Source organism: Chiloscyllium punctatum, chromosome 26 (genome assembly GCF_047496795.1).
Source record: "Chiloscyllium punctatum isolate Juve2018m chromosome 26, sChiPun1.3, whole genome shotgun sequence".
Lineage (NCBI taxonomy): Eukaryota > Metazoa > Chordata > Chondrichthyes > Orectolobiformes > Hemiscylliidae > Chiloscyllium > Chiloscyllium punctatum.
This window is the reverse complement of record NC_092764.1, coordinates 16508291-16535309: the sequence shown is the minus strand read 5'-3', so window position 1 is coordinate 16535309 and position 27019 is coordinate 16508291. Positions and strand designations below refer to the sequence as shown.

The window sequence follows — 27019 nt, the reverse complement described above, 5'->3', positions numbered from 1 at the left end:
CAATGTGAAGGCAGGCCATCGTCTCCACAGGGGCTGTGCGGTGATCACTCTTACTGATATTGTCATTGACAGGTACATCTTAAGCTGGCAGGTTGGTAAGGAAGAGGTCAAGTATTTTTCCCGCTTGTTGGTTCTCTCAACATCTGCTGCAGACCCAGTCTAGCAGCTATGTCCTTTCAGACCCAACCAGCTCAATCAGTAGTGCTGCTGCTGAGCCACTCCTAGTTGTGGACATTAAAACCCCCCACCCAGAATACATTTTGCGCTCTTGCTACCCAATGCTTCCTCCAAGCATTGTTCAAAAAGGAGTACTGGTTTGTCATCCAGGAAGGTTGGCATGTGATAATCAGCAGGAAATTGTATCAACCTGAAATCATGAGATTTCATGGGGTTCAGAACCAACGTTGAAGACTCCCTGGATCGTACCTTCTTCACTATCGTGCTGTCTCCTCTGCTGGTTCACCTTGCCGAGGGATGGTAGTATGCGCAGCATGATCTGGCTGGTATGATTCCACGAATATGACTGCTGCTTGACTCGTCTTTGAGTCAGCTCTGCCAATTTTGACCATAGCTCCCAGATGTTAACAAAGAAGAGTTTGCTATTTCTAACATGGTGTTTTCCACTACCTCGGTTGATGCCAGGTGGTCCGTCGAGTTTCATTTCTTTGTTGAGAGTTCGTAACAATTGATAAAACTGAGGCTTGATGGAACATTTCTGAGAGATATCCACTCCATTGCTGTGGGTCTGAAGTCATACATGAGCCAGACCAGGTGAGGATGTCAAATTTCCTTCCCTGTTAGACACTAGTGAGCCAGATGGGGTTTTTCTGACAATTGGCAATTGTGTCATGTTCCTCAAGTCAGTTCTTAATTCAAGATATTTTTATTGAATTCAAATTCCACCATCTGCTGTGGTGAGATTCAGAATCTTAGCTGAGTATCTGGATTAATAGTCGAGTGTCCCCAAGCTAGCCTGACGGAAAAGAGGAATCTTATGTTTTACTTGTTGAGAGGTGACAAACATAGGAATGGAGTAGGAATCCCAGTAAATGTAAGATACAAGAGATCAAGGATGTTGACCAAGGGCAACGTGCTGGCCAAACTGGGAAAGACTCATCATATTTAAGACTGTGGGGAAGCCATTTTTGTGGTTATCATACAAGTTCATGCCAGAACACAGTTTCAGCAACCAGAGTCAAAAATGTAGTTGAGAGGAACTTAGAATTAAGAATTACTAAATTGATTTGATAACTCTACCAAAGAGGGCACCCTTTTGTATTTTATATTAAGTTGTTGAAAATACACAGTGCAAGGTCAAAAATGTAAAACTAAAATGAAATGCAATGAGAATTTTTTTTAATAAGCCCTCTCATCTGTTGGTGAACCAATCTGGCTTTTCTAGATTTTAGTACAGTCCAATTTATCGCTTTGTCACGAAAGCTGTACGTTAGATGATCTGACTGAGATATTTGTTTGGCAGTGTCAAACATGAGTATTGCTAAATAAGGCACATATTCTCATCTTATCCCATCAGGACAATTCACAAGAATAACAATTCAAAGGGAAAACCGACATTTATACTGCATGACAAGAAAGTGCTGGTTGTTACGCACGTGGATTCTGTTTGGTTAGGACATTGGCATGGACAACGCACCCAATAAGCTGATTGACAGTTAACTCATAGGTTTACTTTAAACCAAGCAGGTTGATTGGCCTGATTGGTCAGAGCATTGCCCTAAGAGGTGTAACAGCAAATAGCAGGCACCTATTTTGTTGAGTTGAAATCAGTGCAACAAGTGTCTATGTTCTTTCTATCTACAAAGAACAGGGCCATGTATATGAATATATGAAGTTTTTAGTGGATGCACATGTGCCACACTGCAAACCTAGATGCAAATCCTAAATTGATTCTCAGTGTAATTTCTCGTACACTCAGGATTTTGTACCAAATACTGTCCAATTGCAAAATTATATTTAATATTGGACATTGTATTGCAAGTTGTGAGTTGCCAACTAATCAGCATTCTCCTCTCATGCAGTGTAAATGTTGGGTTTCCCCTTGAATTAATATTCATACAAATTGTCCTGATGGGGGATGAACATTTTTGAAAAAATGCACTTCTTTTCAGAAATACTCAAAATTTTACAGAAATGTGAGATACCTTGTAAACATCCAAAGCTACAGTAAAATTATTAAATGGACTAAGATTCATACACATTTCTAATTTCTTGTGGTTTTGAGATTGTGTGGGCATATTTTGAGAGTAAAAGTACATCTGCGAAATTGTTCAATTAGGTTTGGGCAAAATGGTTCTTTGCCAGATTAGAGAAAATCTTAATGAATTGGCTAATGAAAATTTATCTTCAGTGCCTAGAGGAATGCATTTTTATTTCATAGTTTGATTCTTGTAGTAATTTATGTTATTTTATATAGGTTATTAGCTTGCAATTAGGTTTGTGCAGTCCAACACTGAACTAAGTAAACTTTCAAGGTCCTGCAAGTCTTTTAGTAGTGGGTTTTGTCTCATTGTCTAAAATGTAATAAATATCCAGTTACTATTATCAAATAGTTACCCAATAGTGGGATTCCAAATTCACATTGCAAAGTACACTAATTTTGAAATTCTGGTAATCAGTCTCATGACTCCTTTTAGAATGATTTCCAGCGATTTCTCTTTCAGCAGATTTTTTTTGCCAGCATTTAGTTTAATTGAATGTGTTTGCACGCTGTTTGTATTTTACAATCAAATTGCATTTCAATTTATTTTTTGTGGAGTAATGGTTTCCATAACTATGCAAATCCATTGGTGCAATTTTTGCCAAGTGGAGGAAATGCATACATTTAATTAGTTTCCTGTGTAACTGCTTCAAATATAGTCTACATGAGTATACAATCGATACCCAGTTCTGTCAGATTCGTGAGGAGCTGTACATAGTATTGAGAATAAGAGTTCCCTGTGACTGTTAAAAGATTACAACACATCCAAGGCTGCTGATGACTTACATACTTGCCAGAATGCAAAGATTGTGCTGCAGTTATAAAGCATTGGCAGCTGACTTTTGTTTAATGTAATATGAGAGAGTGAATAATTCTGCATTTCACAGTTGACTGGGCCATCAGTTCTGCTATTGAGTTCCTACATGTGAGTTGTGTTGTTTAGGTTTAAATCGGATGATATGAGGAAGGGATGGGACAATATGCTGCAACACGATGTCTTTCCTACTTTGTGTGCTCACATGAACAGGATATGTCGGCACGTTTTTCAGAATTGTTATAGTGGTTGTCTTGCATATATAAAATAAATTATAATGTGTAGAAAACAGCTCTTTCTGTGATTAAGTGAGCGTAAAATGTGTGTTTCTGGTCAAGTGTTTTTGGTCTTGTGCTACTTTAAAAATTCTTCTTACCACTTACTATGAAGCTCCATGTCAACACATGACTATATGGAGGAATTGATTTTGGATATGTGGAAAATCGGAACTCTGAACAGTAAAACAAGGAGCCAAATATAATATTTTGGAAATGCGTTCAAAAATGATCACTTTTGAGTTTCAAATGATGTTTCAAAACCTTGCAGTTTTTATTTATAGTGACTGGATCTGAACCCTTTGAGTGCTTTCTAGTTGCCTGCAAGTTGAGATTCATTGAGATAACTACCCTGCCATGAGATTTACTGATGGTTATTTTATTTTTAAAGGTCAGCATTGTAAAGAGTTTCTAAAATTTTCGTTTGGCAATTACCTAGGTCTAAAGGGCTAAGTAGGATTCACTGCAGCAAGCAATTGCAAACACAAATAAATTTATATAATGAAGTTCTGTGGATGCCACTGTGAACTCCTGTTGAAGAACTGCTTACTGAAAGTGGAAGATGTAGCTGAAATCCAATTGAGCCACAGATTTTATTTCTGCCTATCCCACTGGTGTTCACATTGGAGGAACCTCTGTAGACCACTTTCAGCATTTTGCTGCAATTATTTTCCTATGCCTTAGGCCCTTAGGCAATCTAGTACCTTTTTACATATGCACATTATGATCTTTTGACCAAGACCAAATAGTCATATATTAGGCAACAGTGCTCACAGCTAGATTTAACAAGTTCCACTGAGTATTTTTTTGTACTGATTGAAGTTTGATGTGGGATAGTATTTTGTTTAAGCGCCTCACATTAAAGCCACTATGGACTCTAATGATGGCCTTTTTTTTTAAACCACAATTTTCTGGAAGACAGCAGAGAGAGTGTGTCTCTGTGTGTGTGATTGATCTTTACTCACCAACTAACAAGGCCACTGTTTCTATTAGTGCTGTACAAGAAGAGAGAGCAGCAATTTAATGAAGTGTCTAGTGGGTAGATCTCAGATATATTGTGTTGCCTTTAATTTGCTCAGTGCTCTATCTGATAGAGGCTCCTTGCTGCAGTTAGGCAGGTATTTTTCCCTCGAAATTGTCAGAAGGTCAGGTATAGTTATGTGAAGCAGGCACTGTCCTGGCTTATCCCTGTCTACTGATGACAGCAGCTGTAGTGCGTTCATCGAAGCAGAAACGCAAGGACCAGAGGTTCTACTCCTAGTCCCCTTCAGCTGCTGCAAGAGCAAATGAGCTGCCAAGAAGGGCTAATAGAGTCATAATTGGCGATTAGGTTTGGAAGGGTGCAGTAACATCTTAATACAAACTGGCAGATATTAAATCTGCTGGCAGAAGCAGTAAAGTTGTCGGGCAGCGCCAAAGGACTACATTTTGCTGCTAATAATTCTGTGAAATGAAGCAATCCATTTTTACTGCAGGATTGTACAAATGCAGTAAAGTTCAAATGATTATTATTTTAAGGTGACATTACTATAGTATCTGCACAGTACTTATCACAAAGTGGCTGTAAGGGGACACCTGTAAGGCTATGAATTAATTCTGACCTTCAGAGCCCTTGAGACGAGTTGGGATTTTTTTTAAAATGCGCAAGCATTAGAACGTTAATGGTAATGTTCTGCAGTGGAGCTTGGTAAGGTCTTTCACTTCTACTTGGAACAGCTTTTAACCCTCTGTATGTTCCACATTTGTGCATTTTTATTTCTGATATTTTCCTGGTCAGCCTGTTCAGGAATGTTATTATGTATGTCTTGAGCAAAAGGGACTTGAATTCGGGCCTCCCGGTCTAGAGGAAGGGTTGCAAGACCCATGAACTTTTATTTCCACTAAATCTAATTGAATACTAGCAGTTGAAACCACTAACAGTGTAGCAAAGTGTTTTAATGTAAAGCCTGAACTAATGGCAGCACAACCTATTAGAGGAAGTTATTGATGCTATACCTAGGCCTCAGCCTGTCACATTATGTTTGATGTTTGGCAGTAGTTAGCTTGATCCATTCGGTTCATGAAGTAACAGTAGACTGTCCATTTTTATAGACTGGCTATTGTTACTTAGTTGGCCAGCATTGATTTTATGCATTGCTGATCATTTGGCAGATAACCAATCAAGTATACGTCAGAAAATGAAGCCCATTGTGCCTGTGCCAACTTGTGGAAAAACCATTCAGTTTTCATCCCACCTTCATCCCTGCATTTTCCTTTTCCTTTTCCTCTTTAACTATTTGTCCAATTCCCATTTTGAAATTTACTTATGCACATTGAGTCTGCTCCCACCACTTTTTCAGGCTGGGTTTCCCGTATCGTAATATTAAGGGGCCTCTCACTGGTGCAACTACTCATTACCAACATCCGTCGGCTTTTCCCACTATCTCAGCAGATGCAGCAATGCATGGCTGTTGGAGCTGGGATAAAGATCCCTTCTAACATTTGAGTGTGTTTTATTTATGCATTGGAAGTTTCTTTTTGCTCAAGATGAAGTTCTGCGATGCAATTTCCAGCATATTTTTAAAAGTTGATTTCTTTTTTCCTTTGAATATTTAGCAGTTCAAGTTGATTAGAGAAACAGAATCTAAACCATAAACAGCTGTGATTTTTTTTTGGAAATGTTTCTTCAGGCAGTAATTACTCACACACAGCATCTGAAGTGCGTCACCTGAGTACACATACCGTAGCTTTACAACTAGGCCTTCAGGGTTTGGCACACTTACTGTGAAACTAATTCGCAGGAACAGCTCCCACTCAGTTTTGTGATGGAGGCATGGTTGAATCAGCTCACATATTTGACTGTCTAATAAATGGCCAGCACTATATCTAGATGCTATGAAGAGAATGCACTCATTGAAGATTGGGCAGTAATTTCTTGAAATTTCAATTTCATAAAAGACAAGGTTGGTGAAATTTTGATGTTATGTTATTAGGACATATATTAAATGCTGTGTTGTATCATTTTTATACATTGTTTGTGACTTTGAGGTCCATAACCAGCCTTTTCCACTTGGACCTCTGCCTCAGCTATTGTGCCCAGTATTAGGTTTGGGGGAGCGAAATTAATTGTCAGGTTCCTTATCCTTAGCATTGGACATGTAAGTGTATAATCTATTGACACTTGTACTCACAAAACCAGATCAGTCAATATCTGATTAATTCACCACCATCTTTGGATGCATCTTGTCCCTCTGAATGAATGGACCAATCAAAGATAGAGGCATTATGGTGGCACCAGTGTTTAAAGTTGGGTGGCAATAATCTTGAGCAATCTTAGCCTTAACTCTAGCTCAGAAAGTACTGTCACTTGAGATCAGTCAATGCCCTGGAAACCTTAAAACTGTTCATGACTAGTGCTCTTGCAAAGACTGATTGGATTGTATTCCTTGATAGTGAAGGAAACTCTTGATTGAATAAATGGCATTGGAATGTAGGGGATATCAATTTGCACTGCTGAAATTGACTAGAACATGCCATCACTGACTGAGCTGGGCAAGTCTTAAAGGATTTAATTTCTGTGTGAGACCTGCCTGGTATTGAGAGAACCTACAGAAGGAAGTAACCTACTCAATTTTGCCCTCAGCGACAGAGGAGCTGCAGACACTTCTGTCTTTGTTGGAATTGAAAGAACAGACAAGTACAATTAGATTTCAGTATAGTCTTAACAGTTGAGGATAGAAGTAACATTCCGGAAGCAGCACAATATCATGAAATGGAAGTGAGGGAGGAATGTAAGAAAATTCCGATCATTTGAGAAGTGGTCTTGAGCAAATTGTTGGAGCTACAGACTGACAAGTGCCCAGCCCTGATGGACCTCATCCTAGGGTCTTAAAAGATGTGACCAGCGAGGTAGTTGATGCACTGGTTTTAATTTTGCAAAACTCTCTTGATTCGCAAATGGCCTCATTAGATTGCAGCATAGCATCATAACTCCTTTTGCGCACAAATGGAAGGAGAAAGAAAGCAGGAAAATACAGGCCAGTCAGCTCAACATCTGTCATGGCATTAATGTTACAAGCTGTTACTAAAGAAGTTATAGCAATGCCTTTAGTTAAGTCCAAGATAATCAGACAGTGTTCACATGGTTCTGTAGAAGGGAAATCATGTTTGACTAATGTTTGTAGATGGCATGGTGGCACAGTGGTTAGCACTGCTGCCTCACAGCGCCAGAGACCCGGGTTCAATTCCTGCCTCAGACAACTGTCTGTGTGGAGTTTGCACATTCTCCCTGTGTCTGCATGGGCTTCCACCGGGTGCTCTGGTTTCCTCCCACAGTCACAAAGATGTGCAGGTTAGGTGAATTGGCCATGCTAAAATTGCCTGTAGTGTTAGGTGAATGGGTAAATGTAGTGGAATGGGTCTGAGCAAGTTGCTCTTCGGAGGGTCGGCACAGCCTTTGCAGGTGACCTATGCTGTGGATGAAAGGAAACCAGTGGATGTACTGTATTTGGTTTTTCAAACAGGATTTGATCAGGTGCAACATCAAAGGTGTAGGGAATAGCATGTTGGTCTGGACAGAAGATTGCCTGGCAGCAAGGAAGCCCAGAATTGCCATAACAAGGCCTTTTTCAGATTAGCGACATGTGATGAGTGGTGCTGAGACCTCAAGTGTTTTTGATTAATACAAATGATTTGCATGAAGAGAAGGAAGAAACGGTTGCCAAATTTGCTAAAGATGCAAGGATAGGTTGGAAAATAAGTTGTGAAGAAGGCATAAATAGGCTGCATATATAGGTTATGTGAGTGAGCAAACATGTGGCAAACAGCATCCAATATGGTCCCATGTGAGTATGTCCATTTTGTCACAAAGAGGAGAAAAGACAAATATTTTCTAAATGGTGAAGAAGCAGAGCTCTGGTTTGCATAGGAATCTTAGTGTTGTAGTGCATGAATCAGGGAAAAAAACTTTGTAGATGCAGCAAGTAATTAGGAAAGGTAACAGCTTATTATAATTTAGCATAAGATGAGAGTGAGTTCAAATGTAAGGATATGCTTATGGAAGGCACTGGTGATATCAGCTCTGAAATATTGTGCAGAATGTTGGCCACCGGACCTAAGGAAATATGGAAATCTGTTGGGAGCAGTTCAGAGAATTTTTGGGCACAAATCTTTGGAATGTTTGTAATAATATTCTGAGTGCACAAAATAATTTTGCCAGTTAGTAGAACGGTTACTTCATAGTGTAGAATGAATTTCAGTAAGCTACAAAGAATTTATCAACCTCTGCTTCAAAAAATATTCATTGACTCTGCATCACTGCTCACTGGGGAAGAGAGTTCCAAAGAATCACGATCTCTGGAGAGGGAAAAAGATGTCTCCTTATACTGCCTTAAATGGAAGACCCTTTATTTTTCATTTGTGACCCTTAGTTCTCGTCTCTCCCACAAGGGAAGCACCATTTTAGCATTTACCTTGTCATATTATTCTCATGATCTGGTATGAGCATCTCTTACTCATCGCTAACTCTTCAAAAGGCCAATGATTACAGGCCTATGCTATCTAACCATGCCTCCTAGGTATCAGTCGAATCAACAATTTGACCTGGTGCTTGTCTTTGGTTGATACTGATGTCCTCTCATGTTGTGACCCTTTTCAGCTGTTATTTTAATTGTTTTCAATCTCATTATAAACAAAAACAAACTCTGGCTATGGACAACTCAGCTGCGGGGTTCAACCTTATTTTTATTCTCATGGTTAATCAGGTAGGGAAGGGAAGTATAATCATTAAAACTTGGAAATTATGACGAACAATAAGTTGACTGGCGTAATGTCTTCCAGCTAATCCTCCATCTTTTTGGTGGCTGTGATTGAGATCAGATGTCCTAGCTGTTTTGTTTGCTGCAGGTTTTGCTGGGAAAAAGAATCAAGGAAGAAAACTATTTTACTTCAGGTTTAAAAGAAGAACAATAAGATAACTCAACACAAGGAAGATGCCAGGTTTTAAAAAAATCAAAGATTCAAATTTTGATGAAACATAAATTCCAGTTCAAAACATATTTCTGTCTGAGAATGTCTATGGGTATAAATGATTTATACTGGATTAGTGGTGCTGGAAGAGCACAGCAGTTCAGGCAGCATCCAATGAGCAGCGAAATCGACGTTTCGGGCAAAAGCCCTTCATCAGGAATAGGGCTTTTGCCCGAAACGTCGATTTCGCTGCTCGTTGGATGCTGCCTGAACTGCTGTGCTCTTCCAGCACCACTAATCCAGTATTTGATTTTCAGCATCTGCAGTCATTGTTTTTACCACATAAATGATTTATAGTTGCGGCATTGGACTTTACAAATTTTTGAAAGGTGTAAGTTAAGAGATTAAAGGAAGCAAACTGAGTTAAAGGCATTATATTTTTCCACTGATTGATCACAGTCTGTAACCTTATGATCAGTTTTGGTTTCTCTGTTAGAAAGTACATCAGAGCAAAACACTGAAGTTTCATTTTGTTGTTAGACTGAAGATCACTTTAAAAAAAAGTAAAATCAAAGAAAAAATGCATTTGTGAGAAGAAGCTACGTTAAGATGGTATTAGACCAGGTTAGAAATCACAGCTCCCTTCTTTTTTAACCCTTCTCTCGGTCAATCACAACAAATGCCATTTTTTCCTTTCTAGCTTGTAGCTGTCACACTTCAATTGAAATCAGTTAACCAGATCAAAAATGAAGGATAGCAAATTCCAAGGTCTTCCCGAGTGAATCTTTATTATCTGAAAAATAACAATGAAATATGACAATAAGCACATAAAAACACAGGTAACGAGCAAACAAAGAAGAAAAACCTTTCATTTTAAATATGTGAAGTTTCATTCAAGATTGAGTAAAACAAGTGATACAAGTTCCTTGACACCTCACTGAAATTCCATTCTTCTTGATTAAAATAGTCATTCTGAGGGCAGCTGGTCTTTATATAGTTGATATTTTTGCCTGAACTTGTCAGGTGATCAGAGGAGCCATTTTGGGTCAATCCTATCCTGTTCTTTTCTTAAAAAAACATATCTTTAGATTAGATTCCCTACAGTGTGGAAACAGGCCCTTTGGCCCAACTAGTCCACACTGACCCTCCAAAGAGAACCCACCCACACCCATTCCCCTACCCTGTACTTACCACTGAGTAATGCACCTAACACTATGGGTAATTTTGCATGATCAATTCACCTGACCTGCACATTTTTGGATTGCAGGAGGAAACCAGAGCACTCAGAGGAAACCTACGCAGACACGGGGAGAATGTGCAAACTCCACACCTGAGGCGGGAATCAAACCTGGGTCACTGGCACTGTGATCCGCCGTGCCACCCTTTAGTCCAAATAAGCTGCTGGTATTAAGATTAGATTGGATTTAAGATTAGATTATCTACAATGTGGAAAAAGGCCCTTCAGCGCAACCAGTCCACACTGACCCTCCGAAGAGTAGCCCACCCAGACCCATTCCCCCTAACTAACACACCTAACTGTACGGGCAATTTAGCATGACCAATTCATCTAACCTGCGCATCTTTGGACTGTGTGGGAGGAAACCCAAGCAGACAAGGGGAGAATGTGCAAACTCCACACAGTCTGCTGAGGCTGCAATTGAACCTGGGTCCCTCCCCCAACCACCCCCCCCCCCCCCGGGTTAAAATTACCTATTGTTTGTTAATTTTCACTATGATTACTTTGTTGGGAATTGGGAGTTTGAAAGGTAAAGATGAACAGAACATTCCCAATTTTCATTAGAATATGGAAAATGGCATTCCCCAAGGTATATACTGGGTCATCGTTTGTTTGCTCTTCATACTAACGATTTCCAAAGAGGAATGGATAGTTGCTATGCAACAGATTTTTGAGAAAAGCGCTAGGTCATGGAATAGAAGGGACAATGACAACCCGGATGCAAAACTTTCTGAATGATAGGAAACAGAGAATGTTAGTCAGTGAGTATTCTTTTAGCTAGAGGAGGGTTTGTAGTGGAGTTCCCTTACTTTTCCCTGAAATATTAATCAACTAGGGTTGTAAGTATGGTGTTGGAAAAGCACAGCAGGTCAGGCAGCACCTGAGGAGCAGGAAAATCAACATCAGGAAGGGCTTATGCCTGAACTGCGTCTTAGTGTGCAAGGAGCAATTTCAAGTTTGAGAATGACAAAACTTGGAAGAATTGTGAATTGTGAAGTAGACAGTGTAGGTCTTCAAAATGACATTGACAGGCTGATGCAGTGGATGGTAGAGAAGTTCAATGTGGGGAGTGTGAGGTCATATACTTTGGAGAACATAAAAAGACAATATAAAACAAAAGGTACTATTCTAAAGAGTGTGTAAAAGCAAGGGAGACCTGGGTGTCTGTCTGCTCGAGGCATGAAAGGTGGCAGGACAGGTTGAGAGAGCTGTTAATAAAGCATAGTGTTCTAGGCTTCATTAATAGTGGCATAAAGAACAATAGGAGGCAGGTTTTAATCAACTTAAATAGGTCTCTGGTTCAGCCTCAGCTGTGGTACGATGCACAGTCCGGGCACTACACTTTAGGAAGAATATGAATGTATCGGTGAAAAAACTTCAATTGTGAGGATTGATTGGTGAAGTTAGGGTCTGTTTTCTTTGGAGAGATCTGATGGAAGTTTTCAAAATTATAACAAGTCTGGACAGAGCAGATAGGGCCAGATTGTTCCTATATGTTAAAAGTTCAAGATCCAGCAGGCACAATTTCAAGTGATTTGCGAAAAACAGGCACTTGGAGGTGAAAACAGTTTTCACACACAGCGAGTGGCCAGAGTTATGTGAATGCTCAGAAAACCGGTTGGACTGAATGGGCCAAATGACTTCCTTCTGCACTGTACCGCTTCTGTGACTCTGTGGTATCCAAATTGTCATACGTTACAAAGAAGCATAGCAATTGAAGTTGCGTGGAGATAAAACGAAACGAGACCCATAATGATGGCAGATGAGGTATGCTGAGGTTATCTACTTTTGACCTGAAAAATCAATTTGTAACCTTCTCTTAATAATGAGAGATTGGAGCTCAGTGGAGGATGCCCAATTGCAATTAAATCAGTAAGGCTTGTGCACAGGAACAAAGAAAAACTAAAGGAAATATTGCCTTTTCCTTGAGGCTGACGTTCAAAGGAGATTTCACCTATTCTGAAAGGCAGCATTTGGTTTTGGATTTTCAACATCAGGAAACCTCAGGAGGTGCAGGAGCAGAAGGATCTGGGTATGTATGCGCACAGATCATTGAAGGTGGCAGAACAGATAGAGAGAGCAGTAAATAAAACAAACAGCATTCTTGATTTTATTAATAGGGGCACAGTATACAAGAGCAGGGAGGTGATGCAGATCCTTGTTAGGCCTTAGCTGGATAATTGTGAACAGTTGTGGGCATCACATTATAGGAAAGATGTGGACACATTGGAGAGGGAGCAGAAGAGATTTACAAGAATGGTTCCACAATAAGAAACGTCAGTTATAAGAAGAGATTGAAGAAGTTTGGAGGAAAACGTAGCTGGTCTAATTAGTAAGTTTGTGGACAGTACAAAGATTGATGGAGTTGTCGATTGTCAGAGGATACAGCAGGATATGGAGTGGTTGGAGGCATGGGCAGAAAAATGGCAGATGGAATTTATCAGGACAAATATGAGGTATGCAATTTGGAAGGTCAAATACAAGTGGAAATTATACGGTGAATTGCAGAACCCTTAGGTGTATTGATATACAGAGGGATCTGGATGTGCAGGTCCACTGATCACTGAAGGTGGCAGCGCAGTAGACGAGGTAGTAAAAAAGGCCTATGGCATGCTTACCTTAATTGGAAGGGGCATTGAGTGTAAGGATAGACAGGTTATGCTGCAGCTTTATAGAACTTTAGTTCGGCCACATTTGAACTGTTGCATGCAGTTCTGGTCACCACACCACCAGAAGGATGTGGATGCTTTGGAGAAGGTTCACAAAAGGTTTACCAGAATATTGCCTGGTATGGGGGATTTTAGCTATGAAGAATGGCTGCATGGACTGGGTTTTTCTTTCATTGGAATGCAGAAGGTTGAGGGGTGACCTGCTGGAAATTTATGATATTTTGAATGGCACAGATAGAGTGGAAAGTGTGAGGCTTTTTCCCAGTGTGGAAGTGTCAATTACTAGGGGACACAGGTTGAAGGTGTGAGGGGGGAAATTTGAAAGAGATGTGCAAGGGAAGTCTTTCACACAAAGGGTGATGAGTGCCTGAAACACGCTGCCAGAGGAGGTGGTGGAAACAAACGTAACAGCTTTCAAGAAGCACCTTAAATACATGAATATGAAGGGAATAAAAGGATACAGATCCTGTAGTTGAAGACAATTTTAATGTGGAAGAGCAAAATGTGTCGGTGCAGGCTTGGAGGGCTGAAGGGCCTTAACTGGATTGTCCTTTGTTCTAAATTGGGACTATTCTCATTGGAGAGAAGAAGGTTATAAGTTAGTCATATTCAAAATCTTGACTGGACTGGACAAACCAGATAAGGAGAAACTATTTCCACTCATTAAAAGAAAAGGATGAGAGGGCATAGATTCAAAGTGATATGCAGTTAAAGCTAGATTGATGTGTGAAAAAACACAGCGAGTAGTTAGTGTAATGAATGCACTACCTGTTTTGTGGTGGAGGCAGGTTCAATTAAGGCATCCAAGACGGCTTGGGATGGTTATTTGGATAGAGTTGTTGTGCAGGGAAATGGTTAAAAGGCAGGAGATTGGCACTAGGTAATAGAACCAGTGCAGTCAAACTGGGCATGATGTCAAATTCTGTGATTCTATCAGAATTATTAGATTAGATTCCCTACAGTATGGAAACAAGCTCTTCGGCCCAACAAGTCCACACCGATCCTCCAAAGAGTAACCTGCCCGAACCCCTATCCTATATTTACCCCTGACTAATGCACCTAACACTGGGCGCAATTTAGCATGACCAATTCACCTGACCTGCCCATCTTTGGACTATGGGAGGAAACCGGAGCACCTGGAGGAAACCCACGCAGACACAGGGAGAATGTGCAAACTTCGCACAGTCGCCCCGAAGCAGAAATCAAACCTGAATCCTGGGTCTATGAGGCAGCAGTGCTAACCACTGAGCCACCACACCACCCCATAATTATTAAAGGACTTGCAGGTTTAAGTCATGATTACTGATTGCATAAATTCACTTTCTATTTCTTCAAGCTCAAAAAGTAAATGAGTGAAAGAAGAAATGAAAACTTACATTTATATAGCACCTTTCACCATTTTAGGAAATCCAAAAGCATGTTACTGCCAAAGTACATTTGTAGGGAATGCTGAAACCATCTTTTACATAACCAACTAAGACAAAGAGCAATCTGACCAGATGACCTATTTTTGGTGATGTGGATTGAGGTGTAAATATTGACCGGAACACACTTTTCTTTGAGAAGTATCTCAAGATCTTTGCAATAGAATACAGAAGGTTTAAGAATCATCGCAATGACCAGCTTTAGGTATTTGAAATTGCAAGGAGATTCAGTGGGGTAGACACAAATACATTTCTCTGACTAGAGACATCCAGAAATAAAAATGCTATGATAGTAAAATTAGTACGAGGTCATTTAGGAGCAAAGTCGGGAAGCACTTTTTCACACAAAAGTGAAGTTGAAATCTGAAATGCCCACTCCAAAAAGGGTTTGATTTCTGAGGCTCAAGTTGAATATTCAGGTCTGCCGTTGAAAGATGTTAGTCAGGATAAGGGCATTAAAAGTGAAAAATAGTGGCTTAATTGAGTTGAGACACAGTACATCTGCAATTTAAATGGACTAATGGACCAGGCTTGGGGCACTGAACTGATAATTATATGATAGTTCTGTCGCATTCTATCCTGAACTTCCAGTCTCCAAAATAAAACTTGAAAAGGCCCAATGCTGTCATCTGATCATATGGAGAATAATACTGTAACTTGCTGTGCACCTCAGATCTGAGATTCTACAGGGATACGGAAAATGAGGGAACAGATTGCTTTCTCCGGTATGAACTGGCACCAGTTATTCTCAGGGAAATCTCATGGAGATTTCAATGTTAGAGACGACTGGGTAAGCATATGATGCAGCACTCTGCCATCTTAGCATGGGCTAATCTAATGGCATTTGGATATGATTCACAAACCTTGAGTGCAATCTCTTAAATTTGAAGAAGCATAACTTACATGACAGCAATATCGTGGGATGCTGCCAGGATGTTAGGGAGCTAAAATCTGTCTGCCGTCTCTACATCTAATTGAAAAAAAACTCATTTGTTGGATAGCAGACATTTGAATACTCAAAACTTCAACCATTTAAATGCTGGTAGATTGAGGACAATGCCAATCTCTTGGGACTGGCAGTTTTTCTTGAGTTTAAAGCTAAAATACCATGAAAGTGAAATTGGTCCTTATGCTATGTAATGTTGATGTATTATAAAAATCAACATTAAGAAAACATAAGGATAAGTTCGATTGAAGAATGGGGCTGAAATGGCAAATGTGGGGGTGAAATATCTAAGAATCTCTGGAAAAGGGAAGCTGATCACTCTTATGTATCTGTTACAAACTTAACCATTATTTCAGAATGAGATCGACAACATAGATAAAATTTATTCCAAATCGTATTATAGCTTGATAATGCTTCTGCACTAGACAGTCATTTGATATCATTTTTGCACTTACAGGTCAGGGATAAGATGAATCATTAACTGGCTAGATTGAGTTTGGTGTTTTACAAATTGAATCACCATTGCAAGTGAGCTATGTTTGTATTGTCCATTTAACATTGCAGTCTTTCAGCTGACCTGAAAGCAATAGTGACAGTTTTGTTTTTAGCATGCATATCCATTCAGCCAGGCTTGATAGTGTACCCGTTCAATCTGTATTGGAGAGTTGCATGGAATTAAATAGCTCTGTCAGAATTAACTGAATTAATGCCTATTGGAGAATGAGTAGAGGTTGCAGCCTTTACTGTGTCCCTCATATGTTGTGGGTAGAATAGTAATGAGAGTAATAGGTGCTGATGATCTTCAGTTGTGTTCTTTCCATTGTTATTTGCTACCTGTGGTTCCTTTTACATTCCAGGTTTTCCTGCACATTTTAGTTCATTGCTGACAACAAGAAAGGGCATTTCGGCAGATAGACTAACTTCTGCATTTATCAAAACCTGCTTCTCATGTATGCTGTGAGATGTTAGTTTGCCACAGGAATAACAATAATTCAGCAGATAGCATTCCCATTGTGTTCTTCTTTGAGATCCAAATCGTTACAAGAGCATAAGGAATTGAAGCAGGAGTAGGCCATTCAGCCCCTTCAAATCAGCCCTGCCAGTCGATAAGATCACACTCCCTCGACTGCAGGCTGCAAGTCCTCTTTCATGCCAGCTCCATGAACTCCTCAATATTTCAAAAATCTATCCACCTCTTCTTCAAATGTTTTTGATGATTTATCCTTCACAACTCTCTATGGTCGAGAATTTCAGATATTCATTGCCCTCTGAGAGAAGAAATTCCTTCACATCTCAGTTTTATGTGAGTGTTCCCTTACCCTATAACTACATCCCTAAGTCGAGATCCCTCCTTTGGTGTAAATCTTCTCAATGTCTACCCTATCAAACCGTCTCAAAATCTTGTATGTTTTAATAATATTATTTCTCAGTATTGTTACGATATGGCGGTGAACCCTTCTGTTAATTAAACCAAACACCCAGAAAAGCTCACCTCCCCTCACCTCACCTCATAATCTTTTAACGTATGAGTGACAGAGAACTCCCAAATTCCACTATTTAAAGAAAATAATATCAATTTATTTTTAAAATCTAAAAGTGAACATTAAACAACTACTATTCACAACTCTAAGCCCCCCCCTTCTCTTAACTGCTTATTATCGACCACCAACTCTATAATAATATACTGTTACAATGAAACACTTATTAAAATTACATTAAGTTAATTTCAAAACCATACAACAGCTGTCATCGTAGGTGTCTTTCTTCTTCCAGCTGAAGATCTTACTGGGTCATTTTCTTTCTTTTACTGCAAATATGTTTCATATGAAAAGGTACCTTTGATAGAGAGGGTTTCAACGGCAGTTGTCTGACTTTCAAAGTGCCTATTTTTTAATACCCTGGACATGGGATCATCTCATTGGTTCGATGTTGGCAAAACAATAAGTTCAAACCAATTGGGTTTTAGTGTCCTGGGGCATAATTTAAACTAATTGGTTAAATTTGAATTGTTGTCAAAACAGCAACCAACTCAGGTATCCATTTCACAGCCAAACATTACATTGTTTTAATTTTCCAGTATTCTCTGAGACTGCTCTTGTAAGCTCTCAGTGCAGAACAGCTTTCACTCTCTCTTTAAGATACAGTACATGCCTTCAATGTCCTAACAGTATTTTAAACTTCAATCGATAAAGGTTATCAGCTATTACAAGGGGGCATAGCTTTAAATTAAGGGGGGGTAGATATAGGACTGATGTTAGGGGTAGGTTCTTCACTCAGCGAGTCGTAAGTTCATGGAATGCCCTGCCAGTAGCAGTAGTGGACTCTCCCTCTTTATGGGTATTTAAGCGGGCATTGGATAGGTATATGGAGGATAGTGGCTTAGTGTAGGTTAGGTGTGCTTTGATCGGCGCAACATCGAGGGCCGAAGGGCCTGTACTGCGCTGTAATGTTCTATGTTCTATGTTCTATGATACATTATCCTCTTTATCTCTAGAATTTGCCTCATGAATTTCTTTTGAACTGCAGCCATTACCATTATATCCTTGAAAAAAATAGAAGTTGCTGAAAAGGTTCAGCAGATCTCACAGCATCTGTGGAAGGATATCAGAGTGAACGCTTCAGATCGAGTGACCCTTTTTCAGAACTCTCTTTCTGAGGAAGGATCACCTGACCGTAAGTATTTCCTCTGATTTCTCTCCACAGATGCTGCCAGACTTACTGAGCTTTGTCAGCAACTTCTACTTTTGTCTCTGATATCCAGCATCTGCAGTTCTTTCAGTTTTTATTTACCATTATATCCTTTCTTAAATATGGGACCCAAACTATACCCAGTACTCTAGGTACAGCTCCACCAAGACCCTATTTTTAAACTCCAAACACCAAGCAGTCCTCCTCCTCCTGTACTTCCAGCACCACACCCCCACAACTCCTTGCCATGCAATTACAGAAGATGTAACATCTGCCCATTTACTTCCTCCATCCTCACTATCTAAGGCCTCACAACACCTTCCAGGTGAAGCAGCGATTTAACTGCAAATCACTTAATCTCGACGAGCGTATTCACTGCTCAGTGTGGTCTCCTCTACTTTGGGGATACAAAGCGGAGACTGGGTGACTGCTTTGCAGAATACCCATGTTCTGTCTGCAAAGATGACCCTGAGCTTCCAGTTTAACACACCACCTTGTTCTCTGGCCAACATCTCTGTCTCAGTCTTTTTGCAGTTCCCCATTGAAGCCCAGTGTAAGCTGGAAGATGAACACCTTATTTTCTCCTCGAGAGCCCTACAACCTTCTGGACTTAATATTGAGTGCTTTATTCCTTGTCCTTATCCCAACCTCCACACACTAGGCCTCGTCGTCACAATGGCTACTACCACACATTGTTAGCCACTACTGGTTCTCATTAACAGCTATTGACTCCCCCAGGCTGACCTGTAGTCATTCCTTTGTCTGCTTAACAGTTGTTCTGTCTCTCTAGGCTCCATCTACCTATCGCTGACTCCTTAATCCTCCCCTACCCCTTCTTTAGCATATTATAGAATCCCAACAGTGTGGAAACATGTCCTTCAGCCCAACAAATCCACACAGACCCTCTGAAGAGTACCCACCTAGACCCGTTCCCCTGACTAATGCACCTAACCTACATATCCCTGAACACGATGGGCAACTTGGCACCTCTAATTCACCTCACCTGCACATCTTTGGACTGTGGGAGGAAACTGGAGCACCTGGAGGAAACCCACACAGACACGGGGAGGAGGTGCAAACTCCACACAGTCACCCTAGGGTGGAAGCCCTGGCATTGTGAGGCAGCAGTGCTGCCCACTATATAACAACCTTTTCCTCACTACAATTAACGAGAAGGGTCACTGGATCCAAAATGAAAACTCTGTTTTCTCTCAACTGAAGCTGCCAGACCTGCAGAGTTTTTCCAGCAATATCTGTTTTTGTTTCTGTTTTCCAGCATCCGGAGTTCTTCGGTTTTTTAAAATTCAATAAAAGCCAAAATTCCATTTGCATTCCTAAGTTCCAGCTGAAAACATTTGTGTTTCAGACACAATTTCACCCAGATCTCTCTGTGCTGCACATTTTTGAAGTCTCCCTCCATTTAAATAACATACAGCCTTTTGTTTCTTCTGATTAAACTGCACGGTCTCACATGTTCCTACTGCCAAGTTTTTACACACTCACTCAAACTATCTATATTCCCTTGCAGATTCTTTATATCCTCATCACAACATATGCTCCTAGATATTTTTGTATCTTTCGCATATTTGGATGCACTGCACTCTACATCTCCTGCAGGTCATTAATATAGATAGCAAATAATCAAGGCCCCAGCTCTGATCCTTCTGGCATTCCACTAGTTATGTCTTTCCAATCTGAAACAAAAGCAATTAATCCAGACCCTCTATCTCTGTGTGTTAACCATTTCTCAGTTCATGCTAGTACATTACTCCCCAATATTGTGAGCTCATATCTCGTGCAATAACCTTTTAATGCGACACCTTATCAAATACTTTCTGGAAATTCTAATATAGTATATTTGTTGTTCCTCCTAATTATCTTTCCTTGTTGTATCCTCTAAGAATATTTGTCAAGCATTATTTCCCTTTCACAAAATAATGTTAAATCCATTTGATTCCATTAAACTTATTTAATTACTGTATTTCGTTTACATTAATAATGGACTGTAGCATTTTGGGATGACAGATGTTAGGCTAACTGGCCTACATTTTTGTGCTTTCTGTCTCCCTCTCTGTTTGAGCAGGGGCATCATATTAGCAGTTTTCCAAACCTAGAATCCAGTGAGCTCTGGAATATTTCAACCAGTGCCTCCACTATCAATGCAGCCACTTGCTACAAAACTGTTGGATGCAAACCATCAGGTCTTGGTGACTTATTTATCTTCAGTTATATTAATTTGTCAACAATTTTGTCCCTCACGACAGAATCTTTTAGAAGACCTTTCTTCCTATCAGCTCCTGTTATCTGGTCCACCACTACTTTCTCAAGGGCAACTAGAGAAGAGCAATAAATGCTGGCAAGCGAACAATGCCCACATACCACAAAATTAAGAAATTAAAAAGAAAATTATTGGGATGTTTATAGTGTCCTCCACGATGAAGACTGATGCCAAATATTGGTTAAAATTATCTGCCATTTCCCTGTTCCCTATTGTTAATTTCCCAATGAGATCAGCCAGGGACTCTACATTTACTTTAGTTGTTCTCTTTCTTTTTATACAGCCTTAGACGTTCACTCTTTATGTTTAGATTTCTTGCCAATTAAGTTTGCTAATCAATTTTCCCCTATTTATTTGCTTTTTAGTCTCTGACGTATTACAAATGTGAAGAAATACATGATGACCACTTTTGGAGTTTGGAATCTTTTTTTAAAAAAATGGAATATGGATGTGGGTTAGTTCTGTGAAGGTATTTCGAAAGGGGCAGAATGTAATTTTGGAACAGGACGTAAAAGCATTATTTCTAAGAGGATGTGATTTTTCAAAATTTTAAAATCGTAATGTTTCTGGACTTTAAATCATAGAACCTCTACAGTGTGGCTCAACAAGTCCACACCAACTTTTTGAAGAGTATCCCATCCCAATCCTATGCCTGTAACCCTGCATTTTCCATGACCAATCCACCCTAACCTGCACATCTTTGGACTGTGGGAGGAAACCCACTCAGACAGGGAGAGTGTGTGCAAACTCCACACATACAGTTGCCTGAGGTTGGAATCAAACCTGTGTCCCTGGTACTGTGAGGCAGCAGTGCTAACCACTGTACCGTCCCCAGACTTGAACCTCTAAAATGAATATCATTGAGAAACAAGTAGAAACTTTTAATGAAACTTTATTTTCATTCTTTTGTATAATAAACATACTTTCTGCTGTAAACATACCTGCAACCTTGTGTGAATATGTTTCAGTGAGTTACCATCATGATAGCTGACTAAATTATTTGAAAAATTACTCATGCAGCAGTACCATCAACTGGGATTGTAAACTGTTGGCAAGACCTTTACAAAGCCTCTCTTCGACAGGTGAGGTACCGGAAGACTGGAGGTTGGCTAATGTGGTGCCATTATTTAAGAAGGGTGGTAAAGACAAGCCAGAGAACTGTTGACCAGTGAGCCTGATGTCAGTGGTGGGTAAGTTGTTGGAGGGAATCCTGAGGGACAGGACGTATATGTATTTGGAAAGGCAAGGACTGATTGAGGGATAGTCAATATGGCTTTGTGCGTGGGAAATCATGTTTCACAAATTTGATTGAGTTTTTTGAAGAAGTAACAAAGAGGATTGATGAGGCCAGAGCAGTAGATGTGATCTATATGGACTTCAGTAAGGTGTTCGACAAGGTTCTCCATGGGAGACTGATTAGCAAGGTTAGATCTCATGGAATACAGGGAGAACTAGTCATTTGGATACAGAACTGGATGAAAGGCAGAAGACAGAGGGTGGTGGTGGAGGGTTGTTTTTCAGACTGGAGGCCTGTGACCAGTGGAGTGCCACAAGGATTGGTGCTGGGTCCACTACTTTTTGTCATGATTTGTATGTGAGCATAAGAGGTACAATTAGTAAGTTTGCAGATGACACCAAAATTGGAGGTGTAGGGGACAGCGAAGTAGGTTACCTCAGATTACAACAGGATCTTGATCAGATGGACCAATGGGCTGAGAAGTGGAGTTTAATTCAGATAAATGCGAGGTGCTGCATTTTGGAGCAGCAAATCTTAGCAGGACTTATACACTTAATGGTAAGGTCCTAGAGAGTGTTGCTGAACAAAGAGACCTTGGAGTGCAGGTTCATAGCTCCTTGAAAGTGGAGTCGCAGGTAGATAGGATAGTGAAGAAGGCGTTTGTTATGCTTTCCTTTATTTGTCAAAGTATTGAGTACAGGAGTTGGGAGGTCATATTGCGGCTGTACAGGACATTGGTTAGGCCACTGTTGGAATATTGTGTGCAGTTGTGGTCTCCTTCCTATCGGAAAGACGTTGTGAATCTTGAAAGGGTTCAGAAAAGATTTACAAGAATGTTGCCAGGGTTGGAGGATTTGAGCTATAGGGAGAGGCTGAACAGGCTGGGGCTGTTTTCCCTGGAGCGTTGGAGGCTGAGAGGTGACCTTATAGAGGTTTACAAAATTATGAGGGGCATAGATAGGATAAATAGGCAAAGTCTTTTCCCTGGGGTGTGGGACTCCAGACCTAGACAACATAGGTTTAGGGTGAGAGGGGAAAGATATAAAAGAGACCTAAGGGGCAACCTTTTCTCATAGAGGGCAGTACATGTATGGATTGAGCTGTCAGAGGAAGTGGTGGAGGCTGGTACAATTGCACATCTAAAATGCATTTGGATGGGTATATGGATAGGAAGGGTTTGGAGGGATTTGGGCCGGGTGCTGGCAAGTGGGATTAGATTGGGTTGGGATATCTGGTCGGCATGGACCGGTTAGACCGAAGGGTCTGTTTCCATGCTGTATATCTCTATGACCCTATGACTCTGTTTGAGGAGTGCAGACAACACTTGAATTACTTTATTTATGTTTCTGCAGGCTCTGAAATCATATAAATTATTGTCGACATCTACGTTGTTGAGATGTTAACCATTTCCAAAAATGAGGTAGATAAGTTATTAACAGTTATCACTTTATTCTTTTGTTTATGGAAGCTAATTCATTTAAAAGCAAGACTTATTGGATAGTTTAGCAAAGATCAATATCATGGATCTAACTGTAAGTTTGTATATTTCATCACTTTCTTGCTATTGCAACCATTTCTATTTCTGAATGAGGTGTTTTAGAATTTGCAACTTGTCTTTCAAACTAATAATAAACTTCTCCATCTTTGCTAATCTGCATGTCTAACGTCATGCCTACAACTTACAGGGAAAATGTCACAGGATTCTGCTTTGATCTTAGGTCTTGTTTCTTAACGACTCTGTACAGCCTCATTCAAGTTTCAACATTTTGCATTTATTCAGGTCCCAAGTTGTCCACCAAAAAAAAAGGCCTGTGGTTCCACAATGCATGAAATATCTAATTTAGTGATCCCCTGATTCTTGCAATAGTCATCATATGTTGTTAATTACGAATAAATTATCTAAATGATACACCACTTTTCCGAGCTACTATCAATTCTAAAGAAGGGTCGCTGGACTCAAAACGCTAACAATACTTTCTCTGCACAGATGTTGCAGACCTGCTGAGTATTTCCAGCAATTCTGTTTTTGTTTCAGATCTTCAACATGCGCAATTCTTTGTTTTATTTTGTTGTATTAATATGATCTAAATTATGTTGGGTAACTTTTTGTTCACACTACTTGGACAGTAATCTTGAATGACAATCTAACAGGTTCTGTAACCTGGTAGGCATTCCATTCTGTCAGGCAGTGAATGGCCTGGTTTCAGTTGATAATGATAGAGATAGGAGTTTGGAGATGTGGTGCCAAATTAGTGACATGGATATGCTCTCAAAGATTGAGATTTTTTTTTTTTGCAATGCTTGTTTTCAACAGCAGTGATAATCTGGTAATTGAAATCGAACACTTCAAACAGATTTTATCAGTAACAGAAGAAAGGGTATAATATTCCAATTTAGTTTGTGTCTTGCAAGAAGAGTTAATAGAAGTTCATATCTATTGCTGATGTGAAGCACAAAATAAATGCTTCAGATGTAGTAAATATTGGCCTGATTTATTGTTTTTGACATTAAGTGATTTGTAGATGTAAGCTCTTTCAAACCTTTGTTGATGTGGTGAAGAAATTTTGTCTTGTTATGTTGTTAGTTTTGCTGGCTTCTACTGTGTAAAGCCATTGTACTGTACAAATGGCTTCAATAGTCAATTTGATGCTTTCCTAAAAGGGGAAGATATTGAGAGAAACGTTGGAAATGTAAATGAGTGGCTTACATTAGAAAAAAATTGACTTTTATCTGTCCTTGATGGCCCTTTCTTGTTCATTGTAAGTCTTATCTTCAGAGGTACTACGTTGCAGCTTTCCTTATATTTCTTAAATGCAAAGTCAGATATCACATGACACCAGGTGACAGTCCAATAGGTTTGTTTGAAATCACAAGCTTTTGGAGCGCTGCTCCTTCGTCAGGTGAAGTCTGATGAAGGAGCAGCTCTCTGAAAACTTGTGATTTCAAATAAACCTGATGGATTATAACCTGGTATCATGTGATTTCTGACCTTGTCCACCCCAGTCCAACACTGGCACCTCCACATCATTTGTAGCTACAGACAGTCTGATGACAGATGTCGTAATGTTGTCATTATGCTATTCCCTTTCTTCCTCTAGTTCCTGCACCTGTCTTTCAGTTGCAAGTATGATTCATTCAGGGTATTTAGTCATGATCTTAGGTATTATCATCTTAAAGTAAAATGTTCCTTCCTTTGTGTTAAAGTGGTATTTGTCTACTGCTGGATATCTTGGGGATCTCAAAGCTAACATGCTGCACCAGGACTGTGGAAGGGACTTCACACGAAAGGGCTTTAGTTCAGTGATTAGTATTTCTGTTGGTGTGCTCCCTTAATTACAATCTATTGATCCAAAAACATAAATGTAAGCGGAGTGTTACAAAGTGGTTGAATGGCAAGATTGTGTATTTATCATGCACAGTCAATATCAACTCTAGTCATAAACAATGCCATTTCCAAAATTTGTTTTTTAGGCACATTTTACACCTGGTACTCCACACTGCAAAATAGAGAGAGTCATGAGCTAATGGTCACAGTAGAACTCAATTAAATACCTTGTGGCAGTGGGTCTATCTTACCGAAGCATTCCAAGGGAGATTTGAGTTCCCCTTTCTACAAATCTTCTCAAGTCTCCCTTCAGAAAGCCAGCCATCAACAACAATGGAACATATTCACTAAAATCCCTTAAGACAGCCTTGAGAATCATAATGAATTGGGGATGTCTGCCAAGTTGCAAGTGGCAAAAGTCATAATAATTGAACCTGGTATATTTATTCATTTATTCTTACATCGGGTGTATATGTTGGCGGCAAGTCCAGAATTGTTGTCCATCCCTAATTGAACTGGGTAACGTTCTGGGCCATTTCAGACTGCAGTTAAAAATCACCTGCAGTACTCGAGATCCAGACTCTCATATCGGCCAGACCATGGAATAGACATTAGCCAATTAGTTATTTTTACTACATCTGGGATCACTGTGATAGTCACTATCACTGAGACTAGTTTTATATTCCAAATTTTATTCATTGGACATAAATTCTACCAGCCACCATGTTAGGATTTGAGCTAGTGGCTTCAGAGCTTTAGCCTTGCATTCTTAAGCTGCTAAATCCTGCTTCCTGGATGCTGCCTGACCTGCTGTGTTTTTCCAGCACCACACTCTTAGAACAGTCTGTCTTCCGCAGTTACACTGGCACCACTCCCCACCTTTTCCTCCACTACATTGATGACTGCAACAACGCCACGTCGTGCTCCCGTGAGGAGGTTGAACAGTTCATCACCTTCACCAACACATTCCACCCTGACCTTAAATTCACCTGGACCATCTCTAATACCTCGCTTCCCTTCCTGGACCCCTCCATCTCCATCAGCGGTGACCAACTCAATACTGACATTTTCTGACAATACTGACAAGCCCCCTGACCCCCATAGCTACCTGGATTACACCTCCTCCTACCCTGCCTCCTGCAAAAATGCTATCCCTTATTCCCAATTCCTTCGCCTCTGCTGCATCGGTTCCCAGGAGGACCAGTCCCACCACAGAACACACCAGATGGCCTCCTTCTTTAAAGACTGCAATTTCCCCTCCCACGTGGTTGATGATGCCCTCCAGTGCATTCTCATCCACATCCCACACCTCCACTGTCAAACACCACCTCTCCAACCACAACAAGGACAGAACCCCCTGGTCCTCACCTTCTACTCCACCAACCTCCATATACATCGCATCATCCTCCACCATTTCCGCCACCTACAAACAGACCCCACCACCAGAGATATAGTTCCCTCCCCACCCCTATCCACTTTCCGTATAGACCTATTCCCTCCATGACTACCTTGTCAGGTCCACGCCCCCTAACAACCCACCCTCCCCACCCGGTACCTTCCCCTGCCTCCGCAGGAATTGCAAAACCTGCGCCCACACTTCCCCCCTCACCTCCGCCCAAGGCCTCAAAGGAGCCTTCCGCATCCATCAAAATTTCACCTGCACTTCCACACGTGTCATTACTTTATCTGTTGCTCCTGATGTGGTCTCCTCTACATTGGGGAGACAAGACGCCTACTTGCAGAGCGCTTCAGACAATATCTGGGACATCCACACCAATCAACCCCAACGCCCTGTGGCCGAACACTTTAACTCTCCCTCCCGCTGTGCTGAGGACATGCATGTCCTGGGCCTCCTCCATCACCATTCCCTCACCACCTGAGACTTGCAGGAAGAATGCCTCATCTTCTGCCTCAGGGCCCTCCATCCCCATGGCATCAAAGTGGATGTCACCAGATTCCTCA

At 40.4% G+C, this 27019-nt stretch overlaps 1 protein-coding gene and 1 long non-coding RNA gene across 5 annotated transcripts in view; one reads left to right on the top strand and one right to left on the bottom strand.

The window, feature by feature from the left end:
- Nucleotides 1-27019, top strand: part of wwox (WW domain containing oxidoreductase) — a 939779-nt gene that overhangs the window by 389575 nt on the left and 523185 nt on the right. The gene's annotated exons all lie outside the window — the stretch shown is intronic.
- The window catches only part of LOC140496156 (uncharacterized), a 39033-nt gene continuing 21034 nt past the window's right edge, over nucleotides 9021-27019 (bottom strand). For both annotated transcript variants that reach the window (XR_011964184.1, XR_011964185.1), the window contains one exon: nucleotides 9021-9196. This is a non-coding gene — a long non-coding RNA (uncharacterized lncRNA). The remainder of the gene's footprint in view (nucleotides 9197-27019) is intronic.